This window comes from Etheostoma spectabile, chromosome 13 (genome assembly GCF_008692095.1).
Source record: "Etheostoma spectabile isolate EspeVRDwgs_2016 chromosome 13, UIUC_Espe_1.0, whole genome shotgun sequence".
Taxonomy (NCBI): Eukaryota; Metazoa; Chordata; class Actinopteri; order Perciformes; family Percidae; genus Etheostoma; species Etheostoma spectabile.
Genome location: NC_045745.1, coordinates 7,348,602 through 7,359,536, shown reverse-complemented (window position 1 = coordinate 7,359,536; position 10,935 = coordinate 7,348,602). Strand labels below are relative to the sequence as shown.

General features: G+C 40.9%; 1 protein-coding gene across 5 annotated transcripts in view; it reads left to right on the top strand.

Moving 5' to 3' along the window:
* Positions 1 to 10,935, top strand: part of b3gat1b (beta-1,3-glucuronyltransferase 1 (glucuronosyltransferase P) b) — a 32,913-nt gene that overhangs the window by 13,403 nt on the left and 8,575 nt on the right. For all 5 annotated transcript variants that reach the window (XM_032533385.1, XM_032533382.1, XM_032533381.1 and 2 more), the window contains exon 2: positions 5,877 to 6,136. The gene's annotated coding sequence lies outside the window, so the exon portion shown is untranslated. The remainder of the gene's footprint in view (positions 1 to 5,876; positions 6,137 to 10,935) is intronic.

Here is a 10,935-nt window from a genome sequence, read left to right as displayed (position 1 = left end):
GCATAACAGCAGGTGCACAAAGACAACATTCCCACACACGGACACCTACACTCAGACACGCACACTTATTTCCACCGGTTGCAGACTCCGGACCGGCGTCGTAGTCATCAGGTTTCCAGTAAAGTCGATGTGTGTATTTCCCCTGACTGCGGAGCGGCTGCGTCCTGACTCCGTCCCAGCTCTGGCGATCCGCAGCCCTCAGGAGCAGACACGCAGAGCTTCTGCCGGAGCTTTTGTAAAGAATTGCAAGTTAAGTTGCAAGTTGATATTTTTTTTTATTTTTTATATATAGCTCTTTAAAAATTAAAAGGAAATTTGTTTTGGGGAGAAAAAAATAACTGTGGGCTGAGTTTTTCTAGTAACCTTACCAAAAAGCCTCAGGATGCTGCAAATGTTGGTTGGTATCATATGAAAATGGCTGGGGGATTTAAGACAAATAATTTCTTGAATGAATCAAATTTGAACATGTCTGTCAGTGACATCGTTAGTTGATTTCCTAACCTGGCGGGGGACACACATACGGATTGATATAGGACTTATTGGAGTTCAACTTATCATTACACTTACCATAACGAGTGTAGCTGTCCTCAATTTAGGTCATCCTGTCCGTCTCATCTCCGGTGTTTCCTGCTTCCACTGTGTGAGGTTGTGCGTGGGATTGTGTGCGCGCGCGTCAGTCGCAGGGGGGGAACTGAGCAGCCCCGCCCGCTGCAGAGAGCCGACAGGATTGAAACAGCAGCAGCTCTCAGCGAGATTAAAGTGAGAAAACTTTACAGCAACATTGCTGTTAAAATGTCTACAGGCTGGCAGTCTGACATGTTATGCACGGTCTTTCGCTGTAGGTAAATGTTGGTAAATGTGACATGTGAAAGTCACACACGTCTCGGTAAACAAGGAAATGAATATGGCGACGTACGTGTGACGTCGACCCGTTCTCAGTCCCGCTTGGTCGTTGGCTCTCAGAGTCACATACTGATGTAGAGTCTGGCACGTGAGACTTCTGGGATTGGTTTAAGTCACGGGAGACTCGGGTTATCGGTCAAATTTGCGAAACAAAATTTGAGGAGATTGGTCAAAAATGTGAGTTGCACCAAAGTCACAGTGATTGATTGAATTGTTGCGATCGTGACATTGCAAAATCCTGGAGGGACTGATTGATTGATTGATTGATTGATTGATTGATGGACCTTGTGAGGGACCAAGCTGGCAGGCGAGAAGAGTCGTTAGGTAGATTTTCAGAAAAATTTAGGTTTTTATTTACGAAACAATAAAAACAAATTTTCAGAAAACCGCAAGTTCTGGGCCCATAAAAGAGGTCAACTAAACAGAATTAACCCAGGTAAAATAACCTTAACATAACCAGACAACCTAAACATGCCTACACAAACTAAACAGACCTAAGAAGGCTGCGACATTGGGGAAACTTATACAGGGGCTGATCAGGCCATTCTGACACAAAGGGGTGTAGACAAACCCATTAAATAGACAAACCCCAATAACTACAACCTGTTACACCAATGCTACCTAATATGAACTAAGGATAAATCACTTAAATAATCTTCACTATCTATAAGTATAACTAGCAAAGAAAAGAACTCAACTCAAAAATGAAATACTCTGCCACCCCCATGATATGGGGAAACATGGTGCAGTCCAATTATCCCTTCCCCATTTAAACAGCTTAGAATCAGAGAAGGTCATTTTTGTCTGTCAGCCAATGACCCCTAGCAGCAACTCCCCAGCAACTGGCAACTCAAAAAAGGGTTTTAATTTCACAGAATATAGCTTTAACAAAGGTAATGATCCTGAAATTAGCTATATTGACAAAGTTGACTAAATGTGTGCATCCAAATAGAAAATTAAGTCAAATCACTAACAAAACTGTTCACTAAAGTGTATGTCCAGTTATTTATTTTGTATAATGTGTAATGTGCTCAAAACAACAAAGAGTTACCAAGGGTTGGTGGTTTTTTTTTCCACGTGTGGCTGCTAGTGCGGCCATCACAGACCTTATTAGGACAGGTATGGGACGGCCTTGGGAGGAGCGTGAGGCTGGTGCACGACCGCACAAGGTAACGCACGTCCATATTTATAACAAGAAGAGTCCGCACAGGTGTGCACCACATGGTGTTATAAATCAGAATGTTGTTTTTGCGTACAAAAACTCTGACTTTTTAGCGCACAAAATCTTTCAAAGTAGAATCTACGCGGTTTTATGAATGAGGCCCCAGGTTTCAAAAGGGCGTTTTCAGGTAGTGCGTTTACAGGGTTCGTTTGGACGATCGGCCAAAACGATGCAAAACGTGTGCGTTTGCACCAAAAAGCGTTGCCCCTTATTGGGCCATGAGGTGTCATATTGTGTGTAATGTGAGAAATGACACACCAGTTATCACCCAGAGGATTTTTCAAAAGACCCTCTGCACTGGAACATAAAGGAGTTAGGCTTCACAGTGTTTTTATCACATACACATCTATGTTGCCACGGCCATCTTAAGAAGCTATTAATTAGGTCTTAATTGGAATGATTTGCATTTTAAAAGCACACTATACACTTTTCTCTGTGTGTGACACCTTTGAAACTGCATCACGGTCTCATTAATCACCCATCTGTCAAACACTGAGTGGCATTTCTCTGAGCCTTAGCACATGAACAGATGCAGGCAGAATATTGATAGAATGACGGTGTGAAGTGATGAAGGAGAGAGGGACAGCACATGGAGAACTATCAGCCGATCATTTGGAGTCCAAACTTCTAGGTCTTCTCACTCAAAAGTTACCCTTGTCAACAGATTCATTTCTTGCTGTTTTTTTCTCTGTCGTGTCGTGAGGACAAGGCAGGTTTAGAAAGGATTCCTGTTGGGTCGATTGTGGGTTTTTGGTTTTCTGCTGGACACAAAGACACCAGTCAGAGAAGAGGTGTTGAGCTGAAACCAGTTATTCTTTTACAATGAATCTGTTTACGTGCACATTTCATTTCTAATGGCACCGCAGTTCACAATGCAGCTAATACACTTGGTCATGAATGCAACCAACCAACTTATTTGACTCCCGAATAATACACAGTATGCATGAATTACACAGCCTATTTCCTGAGGAAAATAAGGCAGACTCTCACTATGAAACCCCAAAGAGGTGTTCAGGTAGATATATATACAAATAGTCTACTATCTAAGAAATATATATTCATGATGACTGATTTGAATTACTGATATTATTGAATTAATGATAACACCATGGTGCTTGCGCTCAAAGAAATAAAACAGGAATTTGTGGTTAGGACAGTTTGAACATGATCGGAAGGAGGACTGGAAAAGTGAACGAAGGGAGGTTGAAATTTAAAGCTTTAGTGCCTAACTTTTTGATATTAATGAACGGCTGTTACATTCAAGCCGTTGCCAAATGAGTAGCTACTTGGCTAATTAAGACTATCAGCTCTACACAACTCTCTCTGGATTTCTCAGTATGGCTGTGTTCAGGAGATTGTGGCGTCTGGTGACTTTGCCGTGCAGAAAGTTAAGTGAAGATAATGACCTCTTGGCTAGTGGCTACCATAGCGTGGTTGACACCAGACCCTTCTCAGTTGTAACTGAGAGTGTGTCTGGGGAAGATTCATTCACAGCTCATTTCCAAAGGGGCATCACCAACGGACACTGCTCAAAGGCATCTGGGCGCAACTGGATAGTCCTTCAACCAATCAGACCAACGATACAGGTGACGCAGCAGCAACAGCGGCATCAATGGGTTCCTGTGCTTTGGTGGCCGTCATGTTGAATGTAAACAAAAAGCTGCGCCATCGTCATTGTGTAAAGCCTGCCACAACGGTTGTGATTGGTGCATCACTTTGGAATAATTGGAAATGGGCTTGAATGGGCTCTAGGCCAGACTGACTTGCAGAGCAAATCTCAAATTTGCTGGACGTTTGTCAGGGTTTTCCTAAGCCGTGGCTACTAGTAACTGGGGGGGGGGGTCATGGAAGGCTTGTATCGTGTGGACGCGCCGACAGTGTTGTTGTCATTACTTAGAATTCTCCTTGGGGGCGACAGAATCTACACACTATAGCTTTAAAGCCGAATATTGAGTCAAGTCTGGCTGGCTGTTTCCTCAGTCAATTTGAGATACAAGGTAAGTGATGGATAGAATATGTGATAAATCAGAATATTAAAAATACTGTTGGTTAGTAAAAGACTGCAGATATGCTTTGTACTGAGCAATCGTAGACATTTATTAGATTTCAAACAGGAAGCAACATGGCCTATCAAGACTCCAGCAGAGACCTCTTTAACACTACACATGCAGGGCCACCCTGAAGAACTTGATATTTCAATAATTTTATACTGTTCATTTAAAATTTTGTCTCTCCTTAAAGGAATGGTTTGACATTTTGGGGAAATGCATTTATTTTTTCTTGCCAGGACTTCTATAGAGTAAATATGCAGTTTTTAGTCAGCAGCCAAAGGTACCAAAATCTACCAGCCAATGTTTGAATCCCAGACTCTGACTCGAGTCTAACTTATGTTGCCATTCTCTGGACTCGTGACTCGACTTGGACTCGGAAACTGCTGACTTGGACTTGCACTTGGACTGGAGTATGAAATTGGACTCTGAAGTTAGATGAAGGCTTTGACTACTTTTATGTGTAATAAGCAGTGATGGAGTACTTGAGTCCTGAACTTGGACTTGAGCCAGACTCAAGTTGCTATTCTCTCGACTCAGACTCATACACTTGGGACTCAGGGCTTGACTCGGACTTGACCGTTGGTGACTCCACACTGCTACGAGCACCTGTAAAGCTCACTTATTAACATTGCACTGCTCCAAACAGACCACGCTTACCATATCTGACAATTCCTTCATGTTTATTATCAATGTCAATATTTCATCTGTGCAACTCTGAGTGCTGTGTATTTTACCTGTTAGTCTGTTTACTTATTATATTTAGCCTTTTTACTGTTTTACTTTCCATTTTCTACTGTTTACCCATTTATAATAGCTTCGTTTTTTAACTGATGCTTCTTGTCATTCCCCTTTGTTGCTGTAACACTGCACATGTCCCCGCTGTGGGTTTAATAAAGGATTATCTTATCCCATGTTTGCAGTCTTTGTGCTTAGCTCCTTTTGAAAGAGCTGGAATGATTTTAGTAGTGCTAATGTTGAATTTTATTCAGACATAACTGCCAGAAATTGTGGTATGTTGACACTTTCGGACTTCTTTTTGCCTAGTGAGAGATATTATCTGTCAAAATATCTCTGATTTGAAATTACAAGTCGGACAGTTGCATGAAAGGTTCCCCGCAATATGATGATGACAATATGATGTGAACGTGGCATTAGATGTGTTATTGCCCTGCTATGATAAGTCATGTCCGACAAGGGAAAACATCTATCTCAGAATGCCTTCATGCTGGTGGAAAATGAATCTTTTCCTTGACTGTAATAGAGTAGGTGTGATTTTAACTGACCTAATCTTCCACAAGCTTGAAAGGTCACAGTCACTCATCTAAACCCCCCGCTCTCAGCATACAGCCACTGCACTTTGTCAGACACTCCTTCTATATGCCTGTCAGCAAATGAAAGCAAAATGAATAGAAATACCCTTACTGTCTGACTAGTGGACCATGTGAGTATAGCTGTTTATGCCTCAGATAAACAACACCCACGCTATGCATGGCTCTCTCAATTTTTCAAATCCCCCCAGTAAGAATTCCATTTGTGCGGCTGTGACATTTTTCATGTGATTTATTCTATTGTCCTAAGTCCGCCGGCCATGGCTGCCCCTCTGCCCCGTCCCCTTGCCATCAGCTTTGACAATCCCAGCCTTTGTTTTTGCAATGAGAAGCAGCATTCTTCCAGAGGGATGACCTCCTCTGTCTTTACAGGGGCTGGCACTGAGGACGCGACCCGACCCGAGGATTGGATAGCACCCGCCGGATACTGTTAACCAAATCCGCTAGTTGTCACCCCAACTCTGGTGCTCATATGTGCAGCAAACACGCTCTCCGTTTCCCGGGAAGAGAACTTGATGGATGCCTCTGTTCATCACAGCTGGCACATCAGGGCCCAGCTCCATTATTAGCACCTTCATCATTAACACAGCACCACAGGAGTAGACTGTGACCAAGTGGATCATTACAATTCTGTAAGTATTCATCTCTTACACTTAATTATTCTTATTGTATTATTGAAACAACATTATAATGTGGTTACTTCAATGCTCAAGTTATATCATTGTTAAAATGGTCTAACAGGGGGAAATAAACAACTTTCCCTTGGCCACAAATGGACAGCAGCAAAATACAAAAGTTGAGCAGCACCAGAAGGAGAAAAGCTGAGACGAAAGGTACTGAAGTGAAAAACTAGTTCCGAGAGACTCATCCTTAAAATCCCACACCACTTGAATATTAGAATTCCAAACCATCCTTTCACCAAGGCACCAGGCTCAACTTTTACAGCTCGCACCAGCTGAGGGATAGTGCAAACTTCCGAGCAACAAACACACGTCAGATCGCCTGCAGCTGTCTACCGCGCTGTATGCACACGCATGCACAGGCCACATTGGGATTTAAGGGAATAACAGCAGTTGGCTGGATTCAGATTGCAGTAATGAGGACTTAATGACAGAAAAACACTCTCCTGATCATCTTTCTCTGCTATGAATTCATTTGCAACTAAAAATGATACGTTCATCACTGACAACACTATTACGTGAACTGCAAAAAAAGATGCTTTTTTATTTTTTGTGACTTTATCTGCCACCTGGAGGATTAAAGGATGTGCTTAAAGAACGGCTCTAATGGCTTTTACTGGGGAGACTGCAATATTTGGTGTAGGGCGTCATGCAATATGGTGTGAATATAAACTAAGATGCTTTGTGCTGCTACGTTACCTGTGTTCTCTCGAATGCCAAAGACAAGTGAAGGAAGACTATAAGGTTAATCTAATCTTACACTGTAAAAAGAACTTGTAATTTGACGGTACTGTGGAAACACGTTGATATATGAAAATTACAAAGACTGAATTTACATGTCTATGGTAAAAGAACATTTCAAGCATGTTAATGTGAATAACTATAAGAAAATGTGTTTGTGGTCACATGTTACATATGCAAATGTTTCATTATTTCACAAATATTTATTCAAACGATCTGTTAAACATTTATTTTATTTTGTAGTAAATTCACCTGTAACGCTGTAAAAGAATTTCTTAAATTAGATGAATTTAGTGAATAGAGAAAATTATATTTTACAGGTGTAAATATCCTTCATTAATAGACATTGAAAAGCCATTTATAAAAACACAAAATTGCATGTTAAAGCTTCAAATTGAATTAATTAGGAAAAATTACTGTAATAATATAAGAAAGTTATTTTCCGTTACTGAACGGTGCTTTTGGCACCCCTGCAGCTGAAATAGTAGCCTTTTTTTTAAAATTACAGTGTAAATATTTCTCTTTTATCTATCGGTTGTGCACCGTGCTCTCCAGGCAGGGTACCCTTCACATGGAGGACCTGTCGTGACGTAGCCAGCCCGGTTGGTATCTGCCTCCTAGCTCCCTGCCGCGCCTGCTATAAGACTGCCATTAGCTGAGACATTAGTATAGATTTCCCAGCTGAGACCGGATTTCAAAGACACATCTCTGAGACGTTTGACATCAACTGAAACCTATTTATAGTTTTTATGAGCAGTGCCATATATTTTAAATGCACAATGAGAAGCCTTTGATCCCTTAAGTGCTGAATACGGCTGGCACCGTCTTCCTTGTGGCTCTTTGAGCCAGCCAACGTCTATCATTAGTGAGCTCTCTGTTAGGACCTGCCTGGTTTACACTGTATGTGTACCTGTACTGATTGGTTATTTATGACTGTTTATGCCGTTAAAAAAGCCACAACGATAGAATGACAGCCTTTGTATTAGAGAATGCAGCTTTGGAGAGCACAATCACAACATTGTACACACAGTGAGAAAATAAATAGAAAACGAGGAGTTAATGCCAGGTATGAATAGGTCTGCTTTGTGTCTTTTCAGGGAAGTATTCCATAGATAGATAGAAAGATAGATAGATGCTTTATTCATCCCAAAGGAAATTTTAGTAATAGAAATTCGAATTACGGGCTTAAAGTTATAGAAACTGATGTTAATCCAACACACTTTTTGTCAAAATCAGTGAATGTCTCCTCACGGTTTAGGTTTATTGGTTTGCACACATTCATTAAAGAAAAATAACAACACAACATCAATCAAAACATATCTCTTTCACCTAGCTCTCTGTTTTCTCTGTGCAGTTATAAATAAAAATCTGGTGTTAAAAAAACAGAGGAGTAATCCGAATCCGAATGTATCAGAATGAAGGGTCGGCTACAAGGGCATAATTACTGAGCAGCTTTACTCGATACCAGAGTAACTCGCTGAGCAAATTCAAATTGTGTTCTTGTGAGATCTCTGGATTTCCAGGGTAAGAAAGGAGTGAAAGACCCACAAAACACTGTTCCAGCCAATCAGCAACAGGCAGTGTCAGATGATGGTAGGGGCGGGAGGAGGGGTAGGCAGCATTTAAATATATGTGGGCCAGAAGTTATTGGTCTGTGAATCCAGAGGGGGGAGTTTCTGAATTGGGGGGGGGGTTGATTTGTTTGGCTGTTGCGTTCGAAGATCAACTGTTTTTGCAAAGAATCACTTACTTACTTACTTACTTACTTAGCTGTTTTTAAATTGCAACTCTTAGATCGGCATCATGGTTCAGTGCTTGCACAAAGTGTAATTCCCTGCAGAAGAAAAACGTGCTTTGTAATGCAGATGCATCATAATTAATTTAATAATGACAAAATATAAGATAGATACAATTGTGAAAGTCTCCTTTTCGCATTGCAGTTGTATGCTGGTGTTCCAGTTTTTGTGTACCTCCTCCAAAGGTCAGTAACTCATAGACATGCCCTGTGTTTGATGCTTATGGAAAAATGTGAAATTTCATTGTGTGCCAAAGTGAAGTCTAATAAGCAATCAGCACCGGATCTCACCTTTATACTTTATAATTCATCATCCGGCAAACAAATAAAATAACGTTTCAGAGGGTTATAGCCCATAATGCAGCCCAAACTGTGAAACAGGACATTACATTTATTTAGCTTGTATCCAAAGTGATTTACAATAAGTGCATTTGAACAAACAGAAGAATCGTGCGAGTACACCAGCTTGTGCTGAACTGCTTCAAGTGCTACTTTTAAAAAAAGTTTTTATGGGCCAGCGTGTAGTGTAATGTTAAGTCCGCCTCCACAATGCATGAGAAACTAAATGAAGTTGTTTTTTTGTGTTATGCAGAAATTCTCTAAATATGTGATATCATGTTTTGGAGAAAATCCAGTATGTGTTGCCTGCCAACTTTGTGCGGGTCGAGTTCCACACTGGGTGGCTGACTGCAACGCTGTCTTCACGTGAAGATAAAGGTGAACCAAAGATTTAACAATGGACAGTGTAATTATCAGCACTGATAGACATCATAATGGTATTAACAGTATTGTAATCTAAACCAATAGACATAACAGTCTATTTGCAATTATTGTAATCTAAAATGACACAAACACAGTTTTGGGACAGAGTTATAACGTTGTGTCAAGCAAAACACTCGTGACTGAATGAAGTCATGTCTTTGCTGCCCACCAGATATCCAGACAGCCGCTGCTGGTCACAGTGCAGCATGTGGCCCTCAGTGAACCAATCAGCATGCTGACTGAGATCACGCACCTTCAGCACAGGAAGCTCGCTGAATGTGACTGACAGGGAGAATTGTGTTAAGTTGCGGAGCATCTGTCAGAAATACAGCTGAGAAGGTTTTTTGTTTTTGTTCCCATTTGTCGTTTTGTTTGTGTGGGTTTGTCTATTAGCTACAGGATATATTTTAATTTTGCAACCTGTTTTTTTCAACACTCCATATTCACCAAATTAGCTGCATTACATTTTTGGATGAGCCCAATGAAGTAGTTTCTTTCATTAATTTCATTAACAGGTTGCCAAATTCTGGCAGGCATGGCCTGTTTGTCGTAAATTACCATAAGTCTTGAGCGCCTTGTGCAAGTGGAACCAAATTAAGATGACAGATGCAATGCTCATATCCTAGCATTGTTGCTGAATTTGCCCAAAGAATCCCCATGATTGCATGATTGTACTGTATGTGTATTATGATGCAGATGCAAAAACGAAATGTCTGCATTATACTGTAACACATTTCGATTGTTGTTTCATCAGGGTCTGTGTATGAGAGTACATCATTTCCAACTGCTGTGGTTGCTTTCACAATTCACATTAAAATGGGAATGCAAAATGGTGAGGAGGTGGAGAGCGAGTCATCGCTTTTCAACATGAGGCGCAAAGATAATTAGCTTGTCTAAAGCAATGACATGCTGTTCATACGTGACCCTACCAAACTAGCCCTGCCATGTTAATTAGTTAGCACAAACTCTGATCTCTGGCTGGGGTCAGTCCTTTTTAATCAAAGATTAATTTGCTCTAAAGACTTGAGCATGATTTATCCAGCAGAGGATCCGTCTCATGGAGAGACTTATAAAGAAAACGGAAACAAAAGCACACGGAGTGGATGGAGCTGTGTCTTTGTGATCACTGTGTTTATGTGGTGCAGGAAAACAGCCGACCAGCACTGTTGTGACAATTTTGTAATCCCAGTCCGACGATGAAGAACGAGACCAAAATCTCTCACACTGTTAATAATTAGAGCATGGTGCACAAGACAATTCATCTATTTTCATTGGTATTAGTCAAAAATCTTTAGCTTTTGATTGCAAAATGCATGAAAATATAATTCAATGGTCTTGAAAAATGTATTTTATCAATTGGGCATTGTATAGGCAGATTCAGAAAGGATCACTCTCGTCACGCATCCTGACAAAGTTCCCTTGGCCTTTGTAATTAAAATACCCCCCCCCCCCC